This window comes from Polyodon spathula, chromosome 22, assembly GCF_017654505.1.
Source record: "Polyodon spathula isolate WHYD16114869_AA chromosome 22, ASM1765450v1, whole genome shotgun sequence".
Lineage (NCBI taxonomy): Eukaryota > Metazoa > Chordata > Actinopteri > Acipenseriformes > Polyodontidae > Polyodon > Polyodon spathula.
In genome coordinates, this window is record NC_054555.1 from 26,897,407 (window position 1) to 26,913,987 (window position 16,581).

The 16,581-nt window shown below is 42.8% G+C and overlaps 1 protein-coding gene across 2 annotated transcripts in view; it reads left to right on the plus strand.

Moving 5' to 3' along the window:
- The first annotated feature begins 248 nt into the window (after positions 1 to 248).
- LOC121297314 (protein FAM222A-like) overlaps positions 249 to 16,581 on the plus strand; it is a 47,087-nt gene continuing 30,754 nt past the window's right edge. The window contains exon 1 of one of the 2 annotated variants that reach the window (XM_041223560.1): positions 249 to 660. The gene's annotated coding sequence lies outside the window, so the exon portion shown is untranslated. Of the gene's footprint in view, positions 661 to 1,030; positions 1,435 to 16,581 lie in introns of those variants that run through there. The other variant, XM_041223559.1, reaches the window with a different exon arrangement.

Genomic DNA, 16,581 nt, shown 5'->3' on the forward strand with positions numbered 1-16,581 from the left:
CTATTTGATTACTTTGAATCTTCAGCTCTCCCGAATCTATTTGAATTTTTCCGCGAAAAACCAGCGTGGCTCAGAACTCGTCGCCAGAACTCTGACGGCTTCACTGTGGTGACCGCCTTTTATTGTCTCTGATTGGTTGACCAGTGGGAATGTATCAATTCCCACTGCTGCAGGATTGGTCGGGGGCGGTACTTGGGGCCGTGTTAGCCTGCAACGTTCCGGGTTATTGTCAGTTTCTGCAGCTCGTTGCGGGGAGAAGGTACTCCTGCGAGAAGCAAAGCTGCCCGGACTATCCAAATAATTAATCTAAAACAAACAGCGTCAATTCAGAATTAGCAAAGGATGAAAACGGAAACGGTGGAACTCCGGTTGTACTGAAGAATCTGTGCTAAAACGAGACATTTACACTTTAATAAATTTGGGAGAAAACTGATTAATCAAAGGAAGATAGAGGTTTTCCGATCGAAGCAAGGGATTAAGGACCTGCCACGGAGAAGCTGTCAGACTGGTACTTAAGTGGGAGCTTTATCGCGAAGAACGCACAGCACTAACGCATCACTGGTAGTCCGGTCTCGGCGTCTGTTTCTGATCAAAGGGATGTAATCGTAAATATAACAATTGCAGGCTGTGCCGCTGTTTCCCAAGTACAAGATCAATGGAGTATGTATGCCATAATAAATAAATATATCAGCCGAGAAATAGATGCAGAATACACATAGGATTTGAATTGCAATCCGTTATATACAGAGCGTATATATTAACCGTCGATCGTGGGCAAAAGCAGGAAACGGAATATTGTGTTATCCCTCTTTTGTGCTTTGTAATTGTTAATAACATACAAGCTGTGTTTTTTTTTTTTTTTTTTTTTTTTTTTTTTAGATTAGTTTTTATTTTCCCTGGAAATTTCCTGGAAATTTGCCGTGCACGTAGATTTTTATATATATATAATATATATATATATATACTATATATATATATATATATATATAGACTAATTTTATTTATGAGAACGTGTCTTTTTTTATCCCCTACAACATTGCACTTCACTGAAGCGATTGACATATTTGCCTTTACAAGTGGGAATTGCTAAAATGAAGTAGTTTTTTTTTTTTTTTTTTTTTTTCAAGAAAAGAAGAAATTAATACATTAATGAAAGAAAATCATCTGTTAAAGATGGATCTATACTTTTGAAACACTGATAGAGTATAGTTTTTATTTGGTTTATCCGAGCTCAAAAAAAAAAAAGAAAAAACAGAAAGGAACCCTCATCTTTCGCCTCCGGGAATTGTAATAAAAGGGATCATATATCTGAGTTCTGATGTTCAGGAATCGGGATCTCTCTGCCTGTCCGGATCACCGATCTCTGAAGCCGACTCACGGCGCTGCACTAGCCTGCATTCACAGACTACCCGTCTTCATTTAAAACAATTTATGGTAAATGGCTTCTTGTTTAAGTTATTGTCAATTTAAATAGAGCGGGGTGTATAGTTCGCACACTGTATGGCCTTTCTTTTCCCTTTGCATGCCATTGTGTCTGCCGTGTTTGGTGCTAGATGCAGTAGTACGTTACTTTCACACTTGGGGAAATATATGAGTGTATTGGGCGTCCACAAAGAACATCACTTCTGTATGAATGAATCTTACACGAGCTGGGTGCCATTGACCTCTCAACGCATAGCTAGCTGGCTGACTCGATTTTTTAAATTTTTTTTGTGTGTATCTTTTATTTGTCCCATGTTTGTTTTAACTGTTATAGTTCTTATCTTTTACCAGAGTTATTAACCCTATGCACTGCATTGTAATAATACTGGTTTTAATTAGTGGCTAGTCTGGACTTCAATTTTTCTGCCGTTTGTACATTTTGTGTTGTTGACGTGAAGTAACTGCCGTTTCCAGAACACCGTGTGCTACTTTGAATGGGCTGAGAAATCTTTATAACTCGAAGCTGTACAATGTAGGATCTCCATAGCTGTAAACTTGTACACCGTTTTCAGAAGTGGCTGCTTGGCCTTCTAAAGTTTGCGTTGTTGTGCTGCAATCTTATCGCAAATCATTGGGTCTAGCATCACAGCCTGACCAGTTACGAAGGGTAAAATCAGGGTGTTGCGGAGGTCCGAGCTACATATATAATCATGCAACAGATACGTAAAAAAGGATTTAAATAAACCGCTAAAACGGTCGGTATTGTATCAAGCACGTTTATTTGGTTTGCAGGTGAGCAATATGAACACAAAACGTGTCTGGGATTTAAATACTGGTTTGTAAATGTGTATCTAAGCGAAATCACAAACTACAGTTCTGTGTTGGTCACCACTTGGGGTCCAAGTCCAGAAATACTTGAATTGCTCGGGTGTGCTGAGCGAATTCGAGAACTCCGAAAGAGCTGAAACGGTGTCTCGAGTATGAAGGATGCACACAAGCGGGTTTCAATCTAATTTCATGTTTAATATGCAGAATTCATGCCCGGTTCGAATACGTAGGCTGCATTTAGTTTTAAGGGAGTGCCCAGTGCCCAGTGCCCACCCGGGAAGTGTTCAGTCTAGTGGAACTCTGCTCTGGGGGCTTTCTCTTGGTATCACACAGGTGGCCTTTTATGTTTTCCTTTCATTATTTTAATAGACGACTGTATGTCGAGTTGTCCTCCTATACAAATCCTGGTAACCAAGACGAGTAAGGGGTGTAAACTTTGACATGCAGATGCTGTTTGTTACAGCCAAGGCAGTGAGGTGGATACATGGAAACGGTGGCACTGCATATACAATCGCGAGTGCACGAGCTGCGACTTTATGTGCTCAAAATATCCTTTTGACAGTCCAGTTCGTTTACATTGCCCTCAAACTCATGTAATTCTGTGACTGGTGATTCACACATTCCGTCTTGCAGCGTTATTAATAACATCTTGAAGTTTATTATGACTCATGAAGCAGAGAAAACATTTTACAAAAGGTCATCTTGGCAAAGTCGTGATATGTTTAATTTATGTTATTTTTTTTGTTCTGTGTTTTATGGGAAATCTGTATAAACAAAAAAATGAAGCTGCTGTTCAGTGCGGGCTGTGGAGCATTCAAATTTCAGGTGAGAAGTTAAGAGCTTTGCACAACAAAACGCATAGCAGGCCAGATTATATGTTTGAAGCCCCAAATTGCCCAGTGCTTTAAAGTGGTCCATCAATGTGATTGTCAAATTGCACACGGCAGCGCTCGCAGGACAGACCAGCTATGAGAACATGCTGAGCTGAGATTGTAAAACTGCCACCTCACAGACCTGCTGTATTTGTGCTATCAATCCGAAGATACTGATGAGCTTGGAGGAGCTGTTTCAGGGTTTGGCTACAATGCTGTGGTAATGTCTTTTATAGCTGCTTCAAGTAATGACTATTGCATCAAGTTATCAGCCACTTACCCATCCTTTATACTGTAGGCTGTATGTAAAAACCCTTATAAAAGTTCCCCCCATAATTTAAAGCATATCATTGAGTAATAAAAGCACAGTAAAATAATAGGTAAGTATTGTAAAGCCAAGAGAGGTATGGGAATCCATATATAACAACAAAAAAAAAAAACCTTCTCAATGCTCAGACCAGGCAGCATCCACAATCCTTGATCACGGGCGGGCAGGACGGGACGATGACAGGATTTTTTCTGTTTTGCTTGATTTAATGGTAATGCCACTACAATCAACAGATACCAGTTTTAGGAATGGCAAAAACAGTATTGTCCCCAGATTATTCCAACAGACGTGAATCCTTATGATCATTTTATGAGGACCAAACATGGCACAGCTTAAACCCTCGTCAGCTGGCTGGTTTAGCGCTGCAAACTGCGACATACTTTAATGTTCCTGCTGCACAGGCTCGTGTTTTGAAGAGCAGACATCCCTAATCGCTCAGAAAGCCTTTCCCAGCTACTCTACCTCGGGGGGGCGGGGGGCTGGCAAGCCAGGAGATGACATTGAATCAAATCTGAGACTCTACATTAAAGAGCTTGCTTTCCCAGCTTAGACCAGCACTGAGGCAAGCCTGACCTGTTCCATTGAATACAACATAATCTAGTGATGTATGGAGGTTGTGGGATGGGCTGCACCTGAGGGGGATGCAGACAAAGCTGCTTATTTACTCGCCTGCATTTATAACTTTTGGAAGGCAATTTCTGCCAGATTGTCAGTGTGCCCTGTTCTTTCCTAAGCAAATTAAGTACTCGCTCCTCAGCCCTTGCTGTGATTAGTGGTACTTAATGCAACAGCTGTGAGGTATTCAAGGCCACCCTGGTAATATTGTACATCATTTCTGTGCTTTCGTTCTTTCAACTGCTTCTATTTATACAACTTTAACTTTGGGGGTTCATTTCAAGATGTTTGTGAATAGCGTCTTTTACTTTTTCATTCTCTTTCTCCACCTTGACATATTTCTTTCCTCTGTTCTTCTTAGATCCGTCTCCCCCTCTCCCTCGCCCTCTCTAATTTGATTATGTGTTCATGGACACAGTATCCGGTCCTCTGACGGCATTGCATTGTTAGCGACTGTGGTGAGTGGTGCTTCTGCTGCTTGCTTGATTTGCTGTGTTTTTGGCAGAGCTGCAAGGCCAGGAGCACTCTGGGATTTCCTCGTGGGGGCTTTGCTTGTTTCAGACCCCGGGACCCTTGCCCTGTTTGTCCCAGCCAATGGCTTTCAGCACTCGGCACTTTTAGTATTTGTCCTGTCTTTTCTTTTGAAGTTAAATAAAAGTTTGAACTCCTATAGCATTTAAGAATGTTTACAACTTCTGTACCATTATAAGTAAATGGATTTAGTAATGCATTATTTCAAGCCACCATGTATTCACAGTCCTTTTACATTTCAGTGTCATTTATTGGTTGACAGACTGGTTTGTTTATTTTCCATAGGTACCATTGCTTTAGCTGCAGAGACACAAGCTGTCTTACCTCTAATAATACTGTGCTCATGGTGCACAGTACTGCTGTTCTTTACACAATAAGAATATTTGCAGTTTGTTTTGTTGTGCTATGAGCATTTTGCAGGATATTTCAATTGAACGGATATTGGTAGGTTTCGTTTTGTACGTGCATCTTTTTATAACAATAGCGTGGGATGCTTGTAGAGGTGTTAGTGTGTACGTGTGGGTGCGTTCTTCATCTGCGTAGGAATAGACTGGAACGTGAGCATGAGAAGAGGAGTCGAGGTGTCTGCCTTTTCTGGTCTTTGGCAGGAAACCAGGGCTGGAGCCACAACCTTCTGTCTCTTTTCCCACCTCTTGCTCAACGCTAACACCCAGCTGCGAGAGTACACAACAGGCCTGACTCCTCCTTTACTCTGGTGTCAGCGAGAGTGGATTTATTCATGGGGTTTGTGGGGAGCAGCCCTTTGAGCAGTCATGCTTGACCTAACGAGGACGGTGAACCCCCTTTCCCCTATATAAAGGTGGGTCCATTGAGGATTTCTACAGATTTCTCTTCACAGGCTATAATCTGCCATCGGGGTCAGCGCTCTGGCTAGAGGTACTTGACGACACAATCCAAGTGGATTGTTTCCAGGTCCTAGATTTACAAGCTGTTGTATATCTGATCCTAGAGTGGATGGGTAGAAGAATGCTCAATGGAATGAGGACATGGAAAAGTGTGATCCATTGAACCCTCCAGACCTCCCTGCATCAGACACTGTTCCTGTACCAGCACAGTGGATCAGTCCCTTTAAAGCCATTGTAACTAATGCAGGGTGTCATTAATCTGTAACTTGCTGCAGTTACATTTAGGATGCTTAGTAAACTGCTATGTGTTTGGTTTGCAGAAGTCAACGTGTTTGGGGGTTTAGGATTGTACCCCAGGGTGTGGCTCCCGCTTGTCTGCTTTGATCACTCGTTCACATGGCCTCTTCTCCTCCTTTAATTCCGTTTCATTGGAGGTGGCAATCATTTCCGTGCCTTTTCTGACTTGCTAATTGCTGCCGATCGTTCCTGGGTTCTTTGGTAGATGGACAGGTTTTAAAAGCAGGTGGACAGGTTTGTCTTGGAGTGAGGCTTTCTGACTCCTCATTGTAAAATGCCAAAGGATCTAAATTGGCAGCATCTCCGCAATGAGCCAGGACGAGACACAAGCGCTGTGTAATGCAAGCGTACCAAAGGAAAAAACCTGCATTGCCTTGCTTGAAACAGACATTGATTCAGAACACATCAAATAAAAGTAATGCAGAACTGTGGACAGTTTTATATATGAAACATAGGTTCCCTCCTGTTAACAGTATTCCTGTTTATTTTGCTCAGAAGAGTTTAGTATCATTAGCTTATCATCTCCAGCACTGTAAGAAATAGCTGTGTATCCCAAATTTCTTGTATATCGAATATAAGCAAAGAACAATCAGATCTCCAGAAGAATAAGAGACCAGGTATAAAACTGCTGGGGCTAATAATAGGCAAGCTTGCCTTTTTAAAGACTATTTTATGGCAATGTTAGCACACTTTAATAAAGCAAACAAAGTTCTCCACAAAAGATGACAAAGCAGGGTTTACTTGTGGTGATCACTGTGTGCAAAACACTGTCACTGATGCCTTATTCTGCATGTGCAGCTGTCTAGTAGTAAACTGCAAAGTATTGTTCCATCAACCTGCAGGGTTAAGCACTGATCAGAGAAGATCCAGGATGGTATATATCACCCTATTTATCATGTGACAGGTATGCAGTAATCAGAGGAAACAAGTGGAGCCTAAACAAGGTGCAGATTAAAGCTTCCATCCTGCTGAGGCTGCATGCCGCTCAAAGACGGTCTATTGCTAATCGACCCCAAAATTGCAGAGACAGCCTGCTTGCCAAGGTTTTAAAAGCAGTTCCCTCATTGCTATAACAATAATACAAGTGCTTCTTTCAAAGTCACATTGATCTCTGGGGCTGTCTGCGCTCTCGAGTGCAGAGGGTCGAGGCTGTGCTTCCCGTTCAGTGTGTCCTCTGGACTGGCTGCTTCGGAAGTGGGATAGTGGAATAATGGGAGTCTGTGTGGAGGGAGGGTGGATGCCATCACCTGAGTGCTTGATTGTACCGGGACGCTCATGCGGTGAAAGTCTGATTGCAGCACCCCGATGGTCTGACCAGAGCACTTGTTTACAATAGCTTTTCTGTAAGGGAACTTCCCTTTTCAAGCCAACTTTTCAAATTTATAATTCCACTGAGGTGCATTCAATAAGGCCCCCTTTGGCTCCCACGCACTTGGTTACAAACACATAGGCAATGGGTACATTAACTACAATGTTGTTATTTATTAATGTGGGTCTTGATTAATATCTATATTAACTATCCTGTTTTACTTTTTGTGTTCCCAAGTTCATGAGGCCATGGCTTGCTTTTCAGACCCTTGTTCTTGTATCCACTTGCATTTGGGATTTGATGTGTTTCTCTTTCCTTCTATTCCTTTGATAGCGGGACCTTGACCAGTGAAAAGAAACTCTGAGTCCAGCCAAAACGCTCTCTTCCCCTAGTGATACTGAAACTGGCACTGAAGATACCACTATCCTGCCAGCCACTGGGTCTAGAGAAGCTTTCCGGCAATTCAAGGCTGTTTAATACTGGCATGTGCCATTTCTACCCTCATAGCCAGCACCCTGTTTGGGTTGAACTAAACCAGTATTGCAATATAAATAGTATTCTGGTTGTTTAAAGTCTTCTAGAATTGCTGAGGCTTTGTCTATACTTTTGGATACAACAAACCAGGCTTACATTGCAAACTTCTTCTCAAATCTGGCATTGGTGCCATTTTATGTAGTATGAGAGGTCAACGATAGACCGATCTTTGACCAGCAACCACATGTACCATGTAGCAACAAGCACGAAGACAGAGACGTCCAACTGCACACCCCATAATATCCAGGGACGTCCTTTTTTCACGTAAGGTGTTAAACTTCGGTGGTTGTAGCGGGATGGGCCGAGCCCCTGTGTTAATTAACTGTGTTGCTGCTGAGCTGCTGTGTGCTTTATTGTTTTGTAATTAGTCCCATTCCTAAAGTAGAACTCATTAGAAATGAAATGCCCAAGTGTACTTAGCTGTAATAGGACACAGTAACATGCCACTGTACATCACTACTTATCTGGAAAAAACATTTTAGCTGACGTTTTGACACGTCTTGAAAAATAAATTATACTCGTGCCAGATTTTGCCCTGTTTTATTTTTTATTTTAATATATATTTATACAAAGTCATTTATTTCAAAAGAAAAAACAGCACACAAAAAACGTGTGTTTTTGGGTCTGACCCCGACGTCACGACCGACCTCCCCCCAGGCCGATTCCCCCTCCCCCTCCCCCCCCCCTCCCCTCCCCCTAACTCGTAATCGTGTCGGCGGTGAGACTCATCACTTCGTGCCCGATTACCTGTTATTTAAAAATGACAAATGTAAACCCTGAGAACTTGGCCACCTAGCACATTGAAAGATGATGGGATTTCCACTGACTGGAGAAACCAATCGCAACTCGGCAGTAAAGGCTGAAGGCTACAAAAAAGAAAAAAAAAAAAAAAAAAACGGCGAGCCATTTATGTATCATTTCTGATATTCATGATTTATTTTATTTATTTATTTATTTATTTAATAAAGCTAGGTATCCCTATTCTTGACATGTGCAGCTAGCAGGCTTGAGTAACACAAATGAACACACACACACACAAACTAATACACTAAAGCACGCACTTACATTGACGTGGTAATCCAAATAGAAAATCCTGCCACCCTTGGCATGCCGTCCTATTGACAGTGTTATGGCAGGTGTTTTTGCTTTTGTCAGTCACCTGTGTACACACACATACACAGACCTATATCATAGCATTTATTTAAATAACCAGGTGAATACACAGATCACTCCTAGACATACATGGATACACACACACACACATGCAGAGCTGTTTTATTACCGCTCGCCTGCTGTTGGAATTGCTTTTCTCCCTCGAGTCAGCCTGCTAAAGCTGGCTTTATTGTGTTAACCTGTTTGTGTGTCAAGAGCTTGTGTGCCACTCTTTATCTGTGTTTGTATGTGGTCGAGGGAGGAGAGAAAGAGGGACCCGAGTGAGAATGGATGGCTGGTCACCTTTCTGCATTCGCAGGGCTAATGACTGGTTGCTAAGCGATTTTTGCATCCACAGTAATCACTTTTTTATCTCTCAAAGATGTCATGTATAATTATAAGCCTGCTGCCGTCTTCTGAAATCTGCCTAATGGGGGTTTTAATTTATTTGGGTGAGAGAGAGAGAAGGGAGGGTTGCTACTTTACAGTCCCATGCAGGTTTTTTTTCTCCGTTCCTTTTGACTTTATTCCCAGGGAGGCTGCAGGCTGATTGCTTTTGGAAGCTGTATTATCTGACTCCACTGGGTTGGCAGCGGCAAAGGTCATTCTGGATTATTCGGTGGAGCAAAGTCATTTTCTCTTGGAAAAGCTGGATTTCCTTGCAGCCCAGGCAGAGGTATCGAGATCATTAAATGCAGTTCTGCCGTCTAAATGCCCTGTGGGGGACTGTGCCCGCCCCTTTGGGCTTGTTCTTGGTTTTATTAACATTTTTATTGAGTTGGAGAAGTTGGTGACCCTCTACAGCATAGCAAAACCATTCTGACAGTAAAACTATTCCAGAGTACATGGCTAGAAAGAAGACTCCCATTGCGTGGCAGTTTGATCCGTTCCTGTAAGCGGAATGTGTTATGGTGCATAAGCGTTAGGCTCATAATGGCTGTTCGATCCCCAAGTAGGATCAAAATTAAAAAGGGAGAGCCAGCCCCTCTGTCCTATCCCCCCCCCCCCCCCCCCAAAAAAATAAATAAATAAATAAAACCTGAATAGTGCAGCTGCCATTTATCTGAAACTTAATTTTCCATTCGACAATCTGGAATAATGATTTACCCTGCTAATATAAAACTAATCCAGTCCGCTGTGTGGTTTAGCTTCATAAACTATTCATGCCCTATTATGAATGCAATTTTTAATTGGTTTTCTTTCTTTTTTTTTTCCTTTGTGATATTTAAACAACATCATCTTTCTGCAGCATGTGATGTGTTTTTATTATTTTGCTGCTGGGCTACATTCTCAGTGGGCTCTGCAGAAATGGTAGCTGTGTGTTGTTACCGTCGAGGTGTACGAGCTGGTCCTGCACAGACCATTTTATTCGGATCCAGCTCTCCACAGGTGAGGGTCGCTGGTGTTGACTGGGCTAATTTGCCATTCCAAGTGAAATCGCCAAAGAAACAGATGCTTGGGTTCGTGCGGATTGCTGTTCTCCACAGTGTCTAAGAAAAGCAGGAATTGTCACAAATCCAAGCGGCTGTTTCTTCACTTTGAATGGCAAATTAGCTCAATCGACACCCATGATCCCCGCCTAATTGTCATCACTTGATTTCTCAATTTGAATAACATATAGAATGTATAAAAAAAATCTACCTGCAGAATATATGTGTTTGTTTTTGGAACCATCTCCTAAAACATTGTCTGCATGCATCTGGCATGGCTGCTACAACTCTAAACCGACCCCTGAAATGCCTTGTGGATTTCACTAAACATTCCTGTTATTACAGTAGGTATCTGGGATGCTCTCTTGGAAACCAGTTTCTGGAACTCCAGGGCTAAATTCATTGCAACTCACGCACGACTCGCGCCCAGACGCTCGCAGAGAGATGATTCAGCTCTTTTTATTTTCCTGTCCCCTAGTGCTGCGTTCCTTTGGTGTCTCACCTCCAGCCTGGGGCTTGTCCTTCTTTCAGAGGAAAAGGGGTGAACCAAGCTCTTTATGGTGCCTTGTAAACACGCTCCCAATGAGGGAGAGGTAATGGCCTGGAACTGACAAGGATCCACTGAGAGGTTTCCTTTTTTCTTTTAAAAACAGCAGCAGTACAGATTTCTCTTCAGAGACCGAGATAGAGAGTGAGAGCCCTGTAGCAAGAGCTTTGTTCCATCTGCATGAAAAACAAAAAAAAAAAGACTCCCAGACCGAAAGACTCATCATAAGAGGAGATGGATACATGATGTTCGTTCTCTGGGGATCTGAGCCTCCTTGGGGCAATAGACAATAAGAGAGTGTGTGTGTGAGCACGCAGTGGAAGACAAATAAGTTTCCTTTAACATGTCTTTGAAAACCACACACAAGATTTTCATTCTGATTTAGTTTAAATGAATACTAAGTTCCAGAATTTACCGCAAGACTAGTAGCCTGTCATAGTGTAGGTGATTAACTTGTTTTGGCCATGCGTGAAGCCATCAGTTTCAAAATTATGCAAACGACTGACAATCATTTGCAAGTTCTCTAGACTTTCTAGTGAGAAGTTTATGAGCGACACCTGGCTCAGCCTGTCAGGCATAGGCAGGTTGTCCTGATAAACAGATGGCCATTGACCCTTTTTATTCAAACAAGTGCATTTTCATAAAACAAAGTTCCAGATGACTGCTTGCGTATTGTGAGGTTTGATACACCTGGAACTTTAATGCAAAACAGTCCTGGTCCTATTGACTTAAAGCTCTGCAAAAGCGAGGTCCGAAAAGGGTTCCTACAGCTTTGACTGTGATTTGTTAAATGATTTTGCATTGAGCCTTCTGTCAAAATGAGGGCGCAGAGTCATAAGATTATGACTCGTTATAATGGATCCTGGCTGTGATGTCCTTATTGTAGCAGGAAACAAAACCTGCTTAGAAATGGCTCATGTTAGAATTCTAATCTGTCACAAGTGGTGTTCAAGGGCTGGATACGGCTTGCAATCTGCATGTGACTGATCTTACTGGTTTCACTTGATACTCTCTGAGCCTGTCCTGTACAGCTGATCACTCTCGGTCAGCCCACATCTAGAGCAGGGACACCTCAGGATAAGCACTGAACCAGAAGGAGCTGCATGAGAGATCCCAGCCTCCCTGGAACTGAATAAGGGGTGCAACCTCCAAAATAACGACTTCACAGTTACAGCAGCGCAATGTGGAAAATGCACCTCAATATTGAGATCGCTCATGGTTTTAAATGTTACTGCAGCTTCACAGTCGTATAAACCATTTAATTCTACAACCCTCCCAGAACCAAGCTAGATTATTTATAATGCCCCCCCCCACACCTGCACACCCACTTAACTTTAAAGAATACAGCCCTTGCGCTTTATATTGTGGAGCTCCCTTCTGACCTTGACCAAGCATCCTCTGCCGATGGCAACTCAATACTCCCTGAACTAGTGTCCCTGTACGAAGCTGCTTGATAACTAGATGTCTGCCATCAGATACTGCCTGCCACGGCCAGCAATCAATCTGGGGATTGATACTTTTTTTTTCTTGTGGTGTGACCGAGGAGTCAGTGTGTTTTCTGCAACACCCTGCATTGAAAATACAATTCCTCTGAACACCCAGGAAATGGACTGTACAGCTCACTGCTCACCACCCCCTTGGTTTTGTAAGAGAACGCCCCGCAAGGGGCTGGACAGTCCATCGTTTCCAGGGTAGCAGGGAGATGCCTGTTTGGAAGTGATGCCCATTGTTTCACCTCTAAAACACTTGGTGTATGGGTTAAATGTGTAGTTCATTACTTTTATCCAGAATGGGATTGTCTCAATCTGAGAAGAATGGCCCTCAATATAGATATTTAAAGTGGTCTGTAATGTGCTTCAAGATGTGCAAGCGCTGTGTGGGCGTGCTAGAGACTTTGCACTGGGTCCGAGTGGGAAAGGTCTGGAGTTGTGCCTTTTACAGTATCAGGAAGACAGTGATCATGATTACAGCTCTGGATTGGGAGCCAGGCAATGCCCACCGGGAAATGCTTTTTTTTCTGCTATTTTGTCTCTTAATTCCGCTGCACTTCACCATTGTACATCAGAACATAACCAATTCTGAAAGGAGGGGCATGCAGCGTTTACATGAAACCATACTGTAGTAGAAACAAAACACCGAGAGTGCCTGGATATCACTGACCTTGACAGCCTGTGTGCCTGCTGACCTTGCCTTCACCCTGTTCACCATAGGCCCGGCTTGAACCGGATATGCCAGCGACAGGGGTTTAGAGAAAATACAAACAGTTTTTTTTGTGTCTGTCAACTTTTTCAAATAGTACTGTTGTGGTATCGAAGCCACTGCAGAGGTCGAAACGGCACCAATCTGGGATGTCACAAATACACAAATAAGCCTCATTTAAGAGACCATCTGTGTTTTGTTATTTTTAGTGAGGCTTTTTTTAAGAGTAGCAATAACATTGTGCTATTCTGCCCTGAGAATGTGTGTGTTTGTGTGCATTCCTGTGTTTTGGAGAGTTTGATTGCTAGTATGAAACATCCAGGTCTGGATGTGGTATTGAATGATGTATCGATTTTAATAAAGGAGGAATGCTTATTTAAACTCCTGTACCTGAGGCATAATCTCACCTTCTCCTCCTATGTTCCTTTACAGTGGCATCAAGAACACTGTCTGGGATAAAGGTGCAGTTTGTTAAATAGCTCAGTTACTGCAAAGTGTAGCTAATAGACACCATATGGTCGTCTCTTCATTGAATATATTTATTAATATTATCACGTTAGCGTGCGTATTGTTTGAATGTTGCTTCATTTACCTTCCAGGAGTGGAGTTCTGTGCTTGTGGGCAACAGATGTCAGCATTTTGTTTTTTGAAGTCGTATCAACATTTGACACTCCAATGCAGGAACTAACTCTGCTCAGAGGGGTTTGACCTGAGCCTGACGCTGGCTGATTATTAGGGAAGGATGAACACTCTCTGCATTTGAAGCCGAGTTGCCATGCTCAATAGATGGCTCCATCTGTCCCCTGCTATCTGCTGGTTTGCTGGAGTGGTGTGTCTATTTGTGAGCTGTGAACAGAGCCTGTCTATGGGAGTACTTGTGAATAGGGGCTGGAGTGAGTCTGTTGTGGAGTGGTGGTGTATTCTTGAAGTTAAAGTTTGTCAAGGCGAGGCGAGAAGGGGGGGGGGGGGGGCAGTCTTTGTGTTTGTTCACAGGCTTCAGGGCTAAAGGGTCACCCCTGTCCCCAAACAAACTCCTCTCCGAGCGAGGCCGGAGTCACTCCCAGAGAGAGGAACTTGGTTACTGAGTCATTTATCTGCCAGTCTATTCAGAAAGCTGCTTTCTATTCATCGAACTATCTAACTTTTCTGTCTGTCTTAAAAGGAAGCCTTTTATTTGCATTAAAGACATTAACGGAATACTCCGGGATGAAATCAATCAATACTTTATGAAGTCTTCTTTATTATATTTATATGTGCTGAATGCATATGAATATCTAGGACTATGACATGTGTCAACTTCTTATTAAAGCACAGCTAGTATTCAAAAGCAGGATATTTTATTATTTTTTAAACTGTGTTTCTATTGCACAGTATAAACAGTGTCCTATGAAACCCCCCAAAAAAACAAAAAAACACTGAGACATCGTCCTTGTCCACCTCTCTGAAATTGGAGGCTGGTTAGAGAATTGTATCCTGACCCAGTGTTTGTTTGTGGGTATTTTTTGGGGGGCATGTTGACAAAGTGAAACAGCTTGTGATTCCAGATTGGCCTAGATGTGTCCTAGATCGTTTTAACGTTGTCAGCTAAAAGTATAAGTAATATTCCAACTGCTGAAACACTTGAGCTGCTCGGAGTTAATGCTGCATGCAGACACAGTGCTGGGGTCCATTAAACCCAGCCGTGAGTTTCAGCTTGTGGGGGTGGGACAGTAATGACTGTGGAAGGGCTGCTGTTTAATACATTGTAGCAAAAGGCAGATCCCAGTACCTTGGGAAGACTAGGATCAGAGGCTGAATGTGTGTGACTTGAGAGAGGGAGCCACCAGCAGAAGTGTGGTTGTGAGTGACACATTCCGCATGGCTATGCTATTCTCTTGGTGTGGAACAGATTCAGGTGTCCTCTCTATAGTGAAGTACTTTTGTTTTACTAATTCTCCCTGATACTGCTCAAGTTGGACAGGTAAAGCCATTGAACAAAACTGTAACCCCTGTATATGATGGAAGCCATGCAAAGCCAGGGGGTGCTACCGAACCCCCAGCACCCCTAGCTCCAGCGCCCTTGGTCCCTCGCCATCGACTACACTACTGTCTTAAATCTGAACATTGTAGGCGTTGTTATCTCCTAACCCTCGAGTATCTCTCCCGGCCAGCAGCTAATTCCTGACCAGCTTGGCGAGGTGCTGGCTCCTTATTGAGGAGCCTCAGCAGTGAAACCCCCGGCTGGGTGAAGTAAGGGCATATCGTCTTTGTGTGTCTCTCTCAGCTACCGCCGGGGCCCTCTGTGCTTCTTGTGCAATTAACATGATTTAAACCGGCATTACTGTCCTCTGCTAAATAACAGGGCTGGAAAGCTTTATTCACCGCACACAGGTATCGCCCTAAAGAGCCAGCGAGAAATCTGCACAGCCCAGACAGCCATGCTTCATTCGAAAGCAGACCTCAATGAGGGGAAAAAATTGCAGTGACGGCACAATGAATAAATTGAATAGGCTCCCACAGTAAATTGTCTATCGCTTGTGACAAATGATCTGATGGGAGTAAGCAGGCTTCAGTCGTTTACATCCCAATAGAGCAGAGAAAAAGCGACCTTGCTGCTGGTTAGCATGTGCTCCTGTATTTAATTCTGTACTGAAGTCAAGGTGTTTCTGCGGTGCAGAGCATGGCGCGTTGCAGCATCTCCTTTTCAGGAATGCTCAAGCGGTTTGCTCAATCCTGGCTGCAGGGCACTGTATATTTCATAACACTGTATTCGGTCAGGTGGCTGTGGTAGGAGTAATTAATCAACTACTTAAAATGCTATTGTCTGTAGTTATAAAGCATCTCTTGTAATGTTAAACCGCTTGGTTGTATGTGGATCCAAGTCCAGTTCTGCAGCTGAAGTTTGTATTACCAGATTTCTACAGGTTGGATAGAGAGTACCTTGGGTGCTTCTTATTTAGAAGCCTTTTCTGGGCAAGTCACACTGCGGTCTTTTTGAAAGCAGCATTTTGCTTATATTCAGCTGTGATGCCAATTATGCAAACTATTAAAAATTAACCAGCACAGTCTTTTATTATTTAATCCAAAAGTAATAGATTCCATTAAATAATGCATGAGCAAAGCTTTATAGATGAGACTGGAATTAGTGTCTGTCAAATGCCAGCCCCAGTCTCTATAGTGTGAGCTCAGCAGAGGGGAATGGTTCCAGTTAGGTTTTCATTATTTCAATAAGACTTGATTTCCAGTGGATGTAGGAGTCTGTTGTGGACCTGTGAAGATAAGACGTGAAGCCCACGCTTTTCTGATGTTTTTAATTGGTATTCGCTGATGAGTGGCAGCCCAAACGTTGGTCTACTGTCTCGATAAAAGAAACAAGGGGAACTGACTGTTTTATTAGAATGGCAGCGATGCCCTCTGAATTAACCACCTTCCGAGTACATTAAAACACCTTCTTATTGTCTCTGTTCAGCAATACTGGAGAAAGCTCAGGTTTGGTTGCAACAAAATCATTCCTGGAAACCTTGTTCCAGACTTATTAAAGAAGCCTCTGTCTGCACAGCAGCAGCTTTGTGACTAGTTTCATTTTGAGACCACAGTGGAAGCAGACTGACTGTACAGGTGTGTGAGTTTGAAGTAAATTGAGATGATTGTTAAGAGGGGGTTTAACAGTGA